This window comes from Callorhinus ursinus, unplaced genomic scaffold (genome assembly GCF_003265705.2).
Source record: "Callorhinus ursinus isolate GAN/ISIS: 27379988/994484 unplaced genomic scaffold, GSC_fseal_2.0 scaffold5, whole genome shotgun sequence".
Taxonomy (NCBI): Eukaryota; Metazoa; Chordata; class Mammalia; order Carnivora; family Otariidae; genus Callorhinus; species Callorhinus ursinus.
Window position 1 is genome coordinate 30,362,621 of NW_027397067.1, and position 10,844 is coordinate 30,373,464.

Sequence of the window (10,844 nt, forward strand, 5' to 3'; positions counted from 1 at the left end):
ACTCAGTTTGTTTCCTGAGATTAAGAATTCCTTGTATCAGTGAGGTCATATGATACATGTCTTTCTCTGATTGACTTATTTCACTCAGCATAACACCCTCCAGTTCCATCCACGTTGTTGCAAATGGCAAGATCTCATTCCTTTTGATGGCTGCATAATATTCCATTGTGTATATATACCACCTCTTCTTTATCCATTCATCTGCCGATGGACATCTTGGCTCTTTCCACAGTTTGGCTATCATGGACATTGCTGCTATAAACATGGGGGTGCACGTACCCCTTCGGATCCCTACATTTGTATCTTTGTGGTAAATACCCAGTAGTGCAATTGCTGGGTCGTAGGGTAGCTCCATTGTCAACTGTTTGAGGAACCTCCATACTGTTTTCCAGAGTGGTTGCACCAGCTTGCATTCCCACCAACAGTGTAGGAGGGTTCCCCTTTCTCCGCATCCCCACCAACATCTGTCGTTTCCTGACTTGTTCATTTTAGCCATTCTGACTGGTGTGAGGTGGTATCTCATTGAGGTTTCGATTTGGATTTCCCTGATGCCGAGCAATGTTGAGCACTTTTTCATGTGTCTGTTGGCCATTCGGATGTCTTCTTTGGAAAAATGTCTGTTCATGTCTTTTGCCCATTTCTTGATTGGATTATTTGTTCTTTGGGTGTTGAGTTTGATAAGTTCTTTATAGATTTTGGATACTAGCCCTTTATCTGATATGTCATTTGCAAATATTTTCTCCCATTCTGTCAGTTGTCTTTTGGTTTTGTGGACTGTTTCTTTTGCTGTGCAAAAGCTTTTTATCTTGATGAAATCCCATTGGTTCATTTTTGCCCTGGCTTCCCTTTCCTTTGGCAATGTTTCTAGGAAGAAGTTGCTGTGGCTGAGGTCGAAGAGGTTGCTGCCTGTGTTCTCCTTTAGGATTTTGATGGACTCCTGTCTCACGTTTAGGTCTTTCAACCATTTGGAGTCTATTTTTGTGTGTGGTGTAAGGAAATGGTCCAGTTTCATTCTTCTGCATGTGGCTGTCCAATTGTCCCAACACCATTTGTTGAAGAGACTGTCCTTTTGCCATTGGACATTCTTTCCTGCTTTGTCAAAGATGAGTTGACCATAGAGTTGAGCGTCCATTTCTGGGCTCTCTATTCTGTTCCATTGATCTATGTGTCTGTTTTTGTGCCAGTACCATACTGTCTTGATGATGACAGCTTTGTAGTAGAGCTGGAAGTCCGGAATTGTGATGCCGCCAGCTTTGCTTTTCTTTTTCAATATTCCTCTGGCTGTTCGGGGTCTCTTCTGGTTCCATACAAATTTTAGGATTATTTGTTCCATTTCTTTGAAAAAAGTGGATGGTATTTTGATGGGGATTGCGTGGAATGTGTAGATTGCTCTAGGTAGCATTGACATCTTCACAATGTTGGTTCTCCCAATCCATGAGCATGGAATGTTTTTCCATTTCTTTGTGTCTTCCTCAATTTCTTTCATGAGTATTTTATAGTTTTCTGAGTACAGATCCTTTGCCTCTTTGGTTAAATTTATTCCTAGGTATCTTATGGTTTTGGATGCAGTTGTAAATGGGATCGACTCCTTGGTTTGTCTCTCTTCTGTCTTGTTGTTGGTGTATAGGAATGCCACTGATTTCTGTGCATTGATTTTATATCCTGCTACTTTACTGAATTCCTGTATGAGTTCTAGCAGTTTTGGGGTGGAGTCTTTTGGGTTTTCCACATACAGTATCATATCATCTGCAAAGAGTGACAGTTTGACTTCCTCTTTGCTGATTTGGATGCCTTTGATTTCTTTTTGTTGTCTGATTGCTGTGGCTAGGACTTCTAATACTATGTTGAATAGCAGTGGTGATAGTGGACATCCCTGCCGCGTTCCTGACCTTAGGGGAAAAGCTCTCAGCTTTTCCCCATTGAGAATGATATTCACTGTAGGTTTTTCATAGATGGCTTTTATGATATTGATGTATGTACCCTCTATCCCTATACCCTGAAGAGTTTTGATCAAGAAAGGATGCTGTACTTTGTCAAATGCTTTTTCTGCATCTATTGAGAGGATCATATGATTCTTGTTCTTTCTTTTGTTAATGTATTGTATCACGTTGATTGATTTGCAGATGTTGAACCAACCTTGCAGCCCAGGGATAAATCCCACTTGGTCGTGGTGAATAATCCTTTTAATGTACTGTTGGATCCTATTGGCTAGTATTTTGGTGAGAATTTTTGCATCCATGTTCATCAAGGATATTGGTCTGTGATTCTCCCTTTTGATGGGGTCTTTGTCTGGTTTTGGGATCAAGGTAATGGTGGCCTCATAAAATGAGTTTGGAAGTTTTCCTCCCATTTCTATTTCTTGGAATAATTTCAGGAGAATAGGTATTAATTCTTCTTGAAATGTTTGGTAGAATTCCCCTGGGAAGCCATCTGGCCCTGGGTTTTTGTTTGTTAGGAGATTTTTGATGACTCCTTCAATTTCCTTAATGGTTATAGGTCTGTTCAGTTTTCTATTTCTTCCTGGTTCGATTTTGGTAGTTGATACATCTCTTGGAATGCACCCATTTCTTCCAGGTTATCTGATTTGCTGGCATAGAGTTGCTCATAATATGTTCTTAGAATTGTTTGTATTTCTTTGGTGTTGGTTGTGATCTTTCCTCTTTCATTCATGATTTTGTTGATTTGGGTCATTTCTCTTTTCTTTTGGATTTAAGTCTGGCCAGGGGTTTAACAATCTTGTTAATTCTTTCAAAGAACCAGTTCCTAGTTTTGTTGATCTGTTCTACTGTTCTTTTGGTTTCTATTTCATTGATTTCTGCTCTGATCTTTATTATTTCTCTTCTCCTGCTGGGTTTAGGCTTTATTTGCTGTTTTTTCTCTAGCTCCTTTAGGTGTAGGATTAGGTTGTGTATTTGAGACCTTTCTTGTTTCTTAAGAACGGCTTGTATTGCTATATACTTTCCTCTTAGGACCGCCTTTGCTGTATCCCAAAGATTTTGAACAGTTGTGTTTTCATTTTCATTGGTTTCCATGAATATTTTTAATTCTTCTTTAATTTCCTGGTGGTTGACCCATTCATTCTTTAGTAGGATGCTCTTTAGCCTCCATGTATTTGAGTTCTTTCCGACTTTCCTCTTGTGATTGAGTTCTAGTTTCAAAGCATTGTGGTCTGAAAATATGCAGGGAATAATCCCAATTTTTGGTACCGGTTGAGACCTGATTTGTGACCTAGGATATGATCAATTCTGGAGAACGTTCCATGGGCACTAGAGAAGAATGTGTATTCCATTGCTTTGGGATGGAATGTTCTGAATATATCTGTGAAGTCCATTTGGTCCAGTGTTTCATTTAATGTCTTCATTTCCTTGTTGATCTTTTGCTTAGATGATCGGTCCATTTCAGTCAGGGGGGTGTTAAAGTCCCCCACTATTATTGTATTGTTGTCAATGTGTTTCTTTGCTTTTGTTATTAATTGCCTTATACAATTGGCTGCTCCCATGTTCGGGGCATAGATATTTACAATTGTTAGATCTTCTTGTTGGATAGACCCTTAAGTAGGATATAGTGTCCTTCTTCATCTCTTATTACAGTCTCTGTTTTAAAATCTAATTTGTCTGATATAAGGATTGCCACCCCAGCTTTCTTTTGGTGTCCATTAGCATGGTAAATGGTTTTGCACCCCCTCACTTTCAATGTGGGGGTGTCTTTGGGTCTAAAATGAGTCTCTTGCAGACAGCATATTGATGGGTCTTGTTTTTTAATCCAATCTGATAGCCTGTGTCTTTTGATTGGGGCATTTAGCCCATTTACATTCAGGGTAACTATTGAAAGATATGAATTTAGTGCCATTGTATTGCCTGTAAGGTGACTGTTACTGTATATATATATCTGTGTTCCTTTCTGGTCTATGCTGCTTTTAGGCTCTCTCTTTGCTTAGAGGACCCCTTTCAATATTTCTTGTAGGGCTGGTTTCGTGTTTGCAAATTCCTTTAGTTTTTGTTTGTCCTGGAAGCTTTTTATCTCTCCTTCTATTTTCAATGACAGCCTAGCTGGATATAGTATTCTCGGCTGCATATTTTTCTCGTTTAGTGCTCTGAAGATATCATGCCAGTCCTTTCTGGCCTGCCAGGTCTCTGTGGATAGGTCTGTTGCCAATCTAATGTTTCTACCATTGTAGGTTACATGTCTCTTCTCCCGAGCTGCTTTCAGGATTTTCTCTTTGTCTCTGAGACTCGTAAGTTTTACTATTAGATGTCGGGGTGTTGATCTATTTTTATTGATTTTGAGAGGGGTTCTCTGTGCCTTCAGGATTTTGATGCCTGTTTCCTTCCCCACATTACGGAAGTTCTCTGCTATAATTTGCTCCAATATACCTTCCGCCCCTCTCTCTCTTTCTTCTTCTTCTGGGATCCCAATTATTCTAATGTTGTTTTGTCTTATCATATCGCTTATCTCTTGAATTCTGCCCTCGTGATCCTGTAGTTGTATATCTCTCTTTTTCTCAGCCTCTTTATTTTCCATCATTTGGTCTTCTATATCGCTGATTCTCTCTTCTGTCTCATTTATTCTAGCAGTTAGTGCCCCCATTTTTTATTGCACCTCATTAATAGCCTTTTTGATTTCGACTTGGTTAGATTTTGGTTCTTTTATTTCTCCAGAAAGGGTTTCTCTAATAACTTCCATGGTTTTTTCAAGCCCAGCTAGTATCTTTAAAGTCATGATTCTGAACTCTAGGTCCGACATCGTACTAATGTCCGTATTGAGTAGGTCCCTGGCAGACAGTACTACCTCTTGTTCTTTTTGCTGAGGTGATTTTTTTCATCTTGTCATTTTGTCCAGAGGAGAATAGATGAATGAGAGAACAAAATGGTAACAGGTTAACAACGTCCCCAGCAAATATACTCTATAGAAATCAGAAAAGACCTGAAACCAGGGGAAAAGAAAGGGAAAGAAAGAAAAAAGAAAGAGAGAGAAAAAAAAGAAAAAGATAAAAACAAACAAAAACAGAACAAAACAAAAAAAACAGAATATGATCAAATATGATCAGGCTAGTGCATAGATCAGTGCCACACACTAGATTTTGGGCGTATTTTGGTCTGTTAGAAGAAAGTGCTTCCTAAAATTTTAAAGGAAGAAAGACTTATATATGTACAAAATAAGGGTTGATACAATGAAGGGGTGGAAGATGACTGTAAAGATGAAACTTATAAAAGATTTTATAAAAGGAATTGATAAGAAGTTTTTGAAAAAAGAAAGAAGATTTAAAAAAAAAAAGAAAAAAACGGGAGAGAATGTGATCAGGCAGGAGACTAGAACAAAGCCATACACTAGTGATTTAGGGTATATTTTGATCTGTTGGAAGAAACTGTATCTCAAAATTTTAAAGACAGAACAACCTATATATATATGCCAAAAATAAGGGTAACTACTATGAAGGGATGAAATATGACTCCAAAAATGAAAAATAAAAAATGTTTTTTTTTAAAAGAGGGATTGATAAGATGTTGGTTGAAAAAGGGAAAAAGAAAAATTCAAAAAAAAAAAAAGAACAGTTAAAAAAATTAACTTTGAAAAACTAATGAATCATGGTAAAAAAAAGCCATGAATTCTATGTTCAGTATTCCCCTAGCGCTGGAGTTCTCCCATTCTCCTTGATCGGTAAACTTGGTCTTGGCTTGCTGGCTGTTCGTGCTGATCTTCTGGGGGAGGGGCCTGTTGCTGTGGTTCCCAAATGTCTTTGCCCGAGGCGGAATTGCCCCGCCCTTGTCGGTCCTGGCTAAGCCATCTGCTCGGGTTTGCTCTCAGGAGCTTTTGTTCCCTGTAAGCTCTCGGTACAGCTTTGGAGGACCAGAGTGAAAATGGTGGCCTCCCAATCTCCGCTCGGAGGAGCTGAGAACTCGGGGCTCTGCTCCTCAGTGCGCCCCCAGAGAAAAGCAGTCACTCCCGTCTTCCTGGTCTCCGGCCGCACTCCGCGCTCACCCGGCCTGTGACCGAGCATTTCTATCTCTGGCACCACCTCAGTGTGGAGTCTCCAAACCCAGCAGATCCCTGCAGTGCGCTCCCGCGCTGCTCCTCCCTGGGGAGGAAGGGGAGTCTCCCCGGCTCTGCCGCTTGTTGGGTCCCTGCTGCAGGAGCAGTGGCCCGACTGGGCCACGGATCACAGTTTATGGCCACCCCGAGCCGAGAGCCCGCGCCTCAGCTCCGTCTCTGCAGCCGGCTTCCCCACTCCGATACCTGGGAGCTCTGCCGCACTCAGGCACCCCTGGTCTTTCTGTGACTCCGAGGGTCCTGAGACCACACTGTCCTGCGAGGGTTCCACCCCCCACTTAGCCACTGGAGCGACGTCCCTCAGCGGAGCCGACTTCTAAAAGGTCCGATTTTGTGCTCCGCGGCTCTAGCACTTGCCAGAAGCGGCCGACAGAGGCCCCCCCCCCCGCCGTCTATCCTCCCGAATATCGCCTCGGATTCACTTCTCCGCACGTCCTACCTTCCAGTAAGTGGTCGCTTCTCTGTTCAGAGAGTTGTTGCTATTCTCTTCTTCGATCTCCTGTTGAGTTCGTAGGTGTTCAGAATGGTTTGACCCCTATTCAGCTGAATTCCTGGGACCAGACGAAATCCAGGTCTCCTACTCCTCCGCCATCTTGCTCCATCCCCCAAAGATGAACATTTTTCACGTACTTAATGACCTTAACATAAATAGGTTTCTTTTAAGTATATTAATGTAGATATATTTTTTCTCTTAGCCACTAAACTGTTTTTTGTGTATCTGTAGTTTTACACATGGGCACAATATGTAATCTGGGAAGTAGGGATGGGCGATATCGGGAAAAAATGAATACGGGGGTTGGGACAGTGGTAAGGGGACATTGAGACAGTTCGTGATTATTTTATATAGCTATCCCAGAAATATCTGATGGAAGGTAATAAAAGAACGTTAAAAAGCACTGTTTCTGATCTTTGATCATTTTGCTCTCTTATCAGGATGGCTTTTTCACACTGAGATCTAATTTCTAATTTGTAAAATGGGGATAGAATTTACTTTCCTTTTAAAAGGATATTTTGAGCATTGGAGAAGAAGACATGAAAACACTTTGAAACTGGTGCTCGATAGCATGATGACTATCTTTGTTTTCTTTTGTTTTATCAATGACATCCTCTCAAGTCTGATCTAACCCATTTCAAATCCACCCACACACTGTTTTTATCCCTCTTATAAAAACACTTACTTTTAAAATAGTGAAAATAACACATCTTTGCCATTGCCTTGGATTTCCATTCAATTGTCTTTCAGGCTTAAAGAAGGATGTCTTATTCTAAAGTCAAGACTGTATTATCTGAGTTGTCCTTTAGTCAAGGATGAGAGTAGGAGAGTTTTACGCAGAAATGTAAGGCTCTGGAATTTTGCTTTCTGTTGATTCAGAAAAAATCTAAACCTGTTGTCCGTTGAGGCATTACACAAAGCACATCTGTTAAATCAGGACTTTCCTGATAAAAATGGACATGGGCTCTCTTGACAATTTGACCTATTTGTATTCTGTTGGGCTGCTATACATATGTCTGGAGGGTCTACCAAAGAGTGGGCATTATAAACCGAAATAATAAAATCCACCTGGCTATATTAGAACTGTGATCCATTAGATATTATCCCCCAAATCTTCATCTAATCAGATGCAGTTTTATTAACAGCTATCTATTTTTAAGAGCCAGCTCGCTCTATTCATTGTAATTCAAGGTTGTGCCTCTGCTACCACAGTAAATCACTTGTTATGCTCTCCTGCTTTATAACACCAGTGTAACCTTTTGCCATATCTTGCTGTCAAAACATTCCAATCTGATTTGATGCAATTTCATTCCATATGCATCCTTCTCTAACCTACGGGATAGCAGAAATAATTGAGCACATCGGAGAAATTTTTTTCTCCAAATACCTATAATAATTAAAATTCTAAATAAATGAAAAACTCTTGACAATGGTGTTTAACATTAAGCACTTCTTTTCATAGGCATAGCAAACAAGATGTGGACTGTGTACAGTAGCTAGTCAAAGATGGATGAATAATAGAAGCTTTATTTGCTGAGCATTCTAAAGGATCCCATTTATGAGATAGCTAAAACATGATTCATTGGATCCATTAGCGGTTCCCACACCAGTGGCAGACTGGCAAGAAAGACCCCCATTTCCAGGCCTTATGATATGGTAGTCCTTATATTGCCCCCCAAAAAACTGGTTTCATACTACTTTCCATATAGATTGCAGACTTGCTTTGGATTTTTTCCCTACTTGTTTTGCAAGACCGTGGATCTTCTCCAGATGCTTGGATCACACTTGCCAAATAGGTGCCCATTCCAACAGGTCTCTAGCATTCTGCACCAGTAGCTGTTAGGGAGCTACTCTGAGGGACATAAAAACTGAATGTGTAATAGAGATTTAACTAATGGTGTAGTCTTTGTTTCTCTTACCTCCCACTTGAAACACAATATGATATATTTTTGGTTGAGAAGTGTTTTCTTCTTGTTTTCTATTTTTATACACATATTATCAGAGAGGGGCACAGGAAATCTATGACAGCCCAGCCCAAGCTGTTCTGAGATGAGACTAGAAATTAAGTTTCTAGCAGGAAACCACATGTATTTTGAAATCTGGTATAATACGCAACAAAATCATCTCTTCCTCTCTCTTTCCTATAACAATAGTCATTGTATTCTTTTACCAGAGAAATTGGCCCTTTGTTTCTTCTCTTGTCTGTAGGGGTACCTGAGGTATCTTTAGAATGACATGAACTGCTTGGCTGGTCCTGAAGTATGTGCTCTCTTGATGTACTTTCCCACCATTCAGATTTTTTGAGAAAAACTTAATTTTCCTTTTAATATCCCTTCTGTTAATATAGAGTCAGATTTCATTATTTTCCTTATCTATAGTTTCCTTATACATATCAAAGATGCTACCCGGGAACCAATTCTTTAAAAATAAAGAAGGGCTTAAAGCCTTTTATTGCTTCTCATATTGAAAAAAAAAAAAAACACTGGAAGCACTGAAAAAGAAAGATGTGTTGCTTTTGCTTATCTAGGAGAGCAGTGTAATGTCATCGAAGAGAAGGACCTCAAATACATCACAGTATTTCTGCAGGAAAATTGGACTTAGCCCTGATGCGCGCGGCTAGGTGCCAAGGACACAGATTACAAATACCAAGTGCATGATTTCTGGATCCATCCTACAGAGTGGAGAGGGATGTTGCTTACTAGAGAGGCCAGAGAAGGCCTCTTGGCGGAGACGTCTGAAGTGATTGTGAGATCCTGAGAAGCAGGAAGCCATGTGGAGAAGATTCGGGGAAAGATGACCACAAAGGCCAGGAAGAGCAAGTCCCAGGCCCTGAGAAGGGAATGAGCTTGGCGTTTCCCAAGAGCCACACAGGCCAGTGTGCCCAGAATGAATTGACAGAGCAAGAGGTGAGGGGGCGGGAGATGTCAGCTCACACAGGATCTTGCAGGTCAAGGTAGGAAGTTGGGATTTCGTCACGGTCTCAAATGGAAGGCACCTGAACATTTTAAGCAGGGGAGTGACATGACGTGACTTGGGTTTTAGAAAGAACATCTGCAGAGTTGTTTGTAGTCACCATGCAGGAGGCGGTCTGGCAGGAGGCTCAGGGAGGCCTGGTCCAGGAGTCTGTTAACAAAGCGTAGGGAACAGGTGATTGCAGCTGGGATGAAGTTGTAGCAGTGATGTTGGCAAGAAGTGCTTGGCTCTGGGGTATATGATGGAGGTGGGTTGGGCAGGACCAGTTGAAGGATTTAAGGAGGAGATTGAACAACTGAATGAGTGAGTGAACAGCAGAGGGTGACAAACAGGATGGTTTTAGTTAAGTGGAAAATATAACCAGAACATTATAGGAGATGAGGACGGATGGTGAGCTTCCTGATGTCTGTTCGTTGGAAGGCTGAGTCAATGAGCTAGGAACGAGGACTGATCTGGAGGTCACACACCTAAAGGAGACTGGAATTTGATCGTGTGGCTGAGATGGGCAGAGCAGAAAGAAGGAGGAGAAACTAGAACGAGAGGTAGTAGCCTGCACTTGGGGGGTGTTAGAAAGTAGAATAAAGGTGAGCGATGTTATAGGAAATTGGTGGGCCACCAGTTGTGCCATAACACTTCCAAAACAGCTGCTCCATTTATTAATGCAGAGAAAAATGACTGAAACCTGGTGGAGCATCATATAGACAGAGAGCCAACAGACTGACAGCATTTCCCACACATTAGCTACTTGTTCTTATACTAAGACACAACACTTTTTTTAAGGGTTGGATGGAATGGATGAAGCAAGGGGAAAAAATCTGAATTTGATTTCAAACTTGATTTCAAATTAGTGGGGCCACAAATACAACACTGCCTTCTATGACCATGAGAAACCTGGGGGAGAAAAAGAAAAGTGAAAGGATGTCATTTCAGCTAATAGCTAATGAAAAACCTTCACCTTTGGCTTAGGAAAGGGTTTTGTGTTTGCATTTAAAACCAAGAGGGTGTGTTTTCTGGAAGTTCATTTAAATATAATAAATTAGTGGAGTGCAAACAAGACTCAGGAGATGCTGGGAAGCTACTTCATTTCTCAGCATCAGTTCTGCACTGAGAATAGATTGCTCTCTCAATTCTTCTGGAAAGATGATCTTTCTTGAGCCTTCCCAGGAAGATTATGGGAAGAAGTTATGTGTTGTGTTTAATATGAAAAATGAGTTGGGAGGTCAACAAAGCTATAATTAAGCTCATTCATTTATTCATTTGACACATATAAATTCCACTCAAATCCAAAAGTATGTGATAAATATTCAAGCCTCTTTGAGGTCAGCAATCA

The 10,844-nt window shown here is 40.7% G+C and overlaps 1 long non-coding RNA gene across 1 annotated transcript in view; it reads left to right on the forward strand.

Moving 5' to 3' along the window:
• The window catches only part of LOC141372736 (uncharacterized), an 823,585-nt gene extending 818,580 nt beyond the window's left edge, over nt 1-5,005 (forward strand). Inside the window, exon 3 of the long non-coding RNA XR_012378138.1 lies at nt 4,952-5,005. This is a non-coding gene — a long non-coding RNA (uncharacterized lncRNA). The remainder of the gene's footprint in view (nt 1-4,951) is intronic.
• The last annotated feature ends 5,839 nt before the right edge of the window (nt 5,006-10,844 follow it).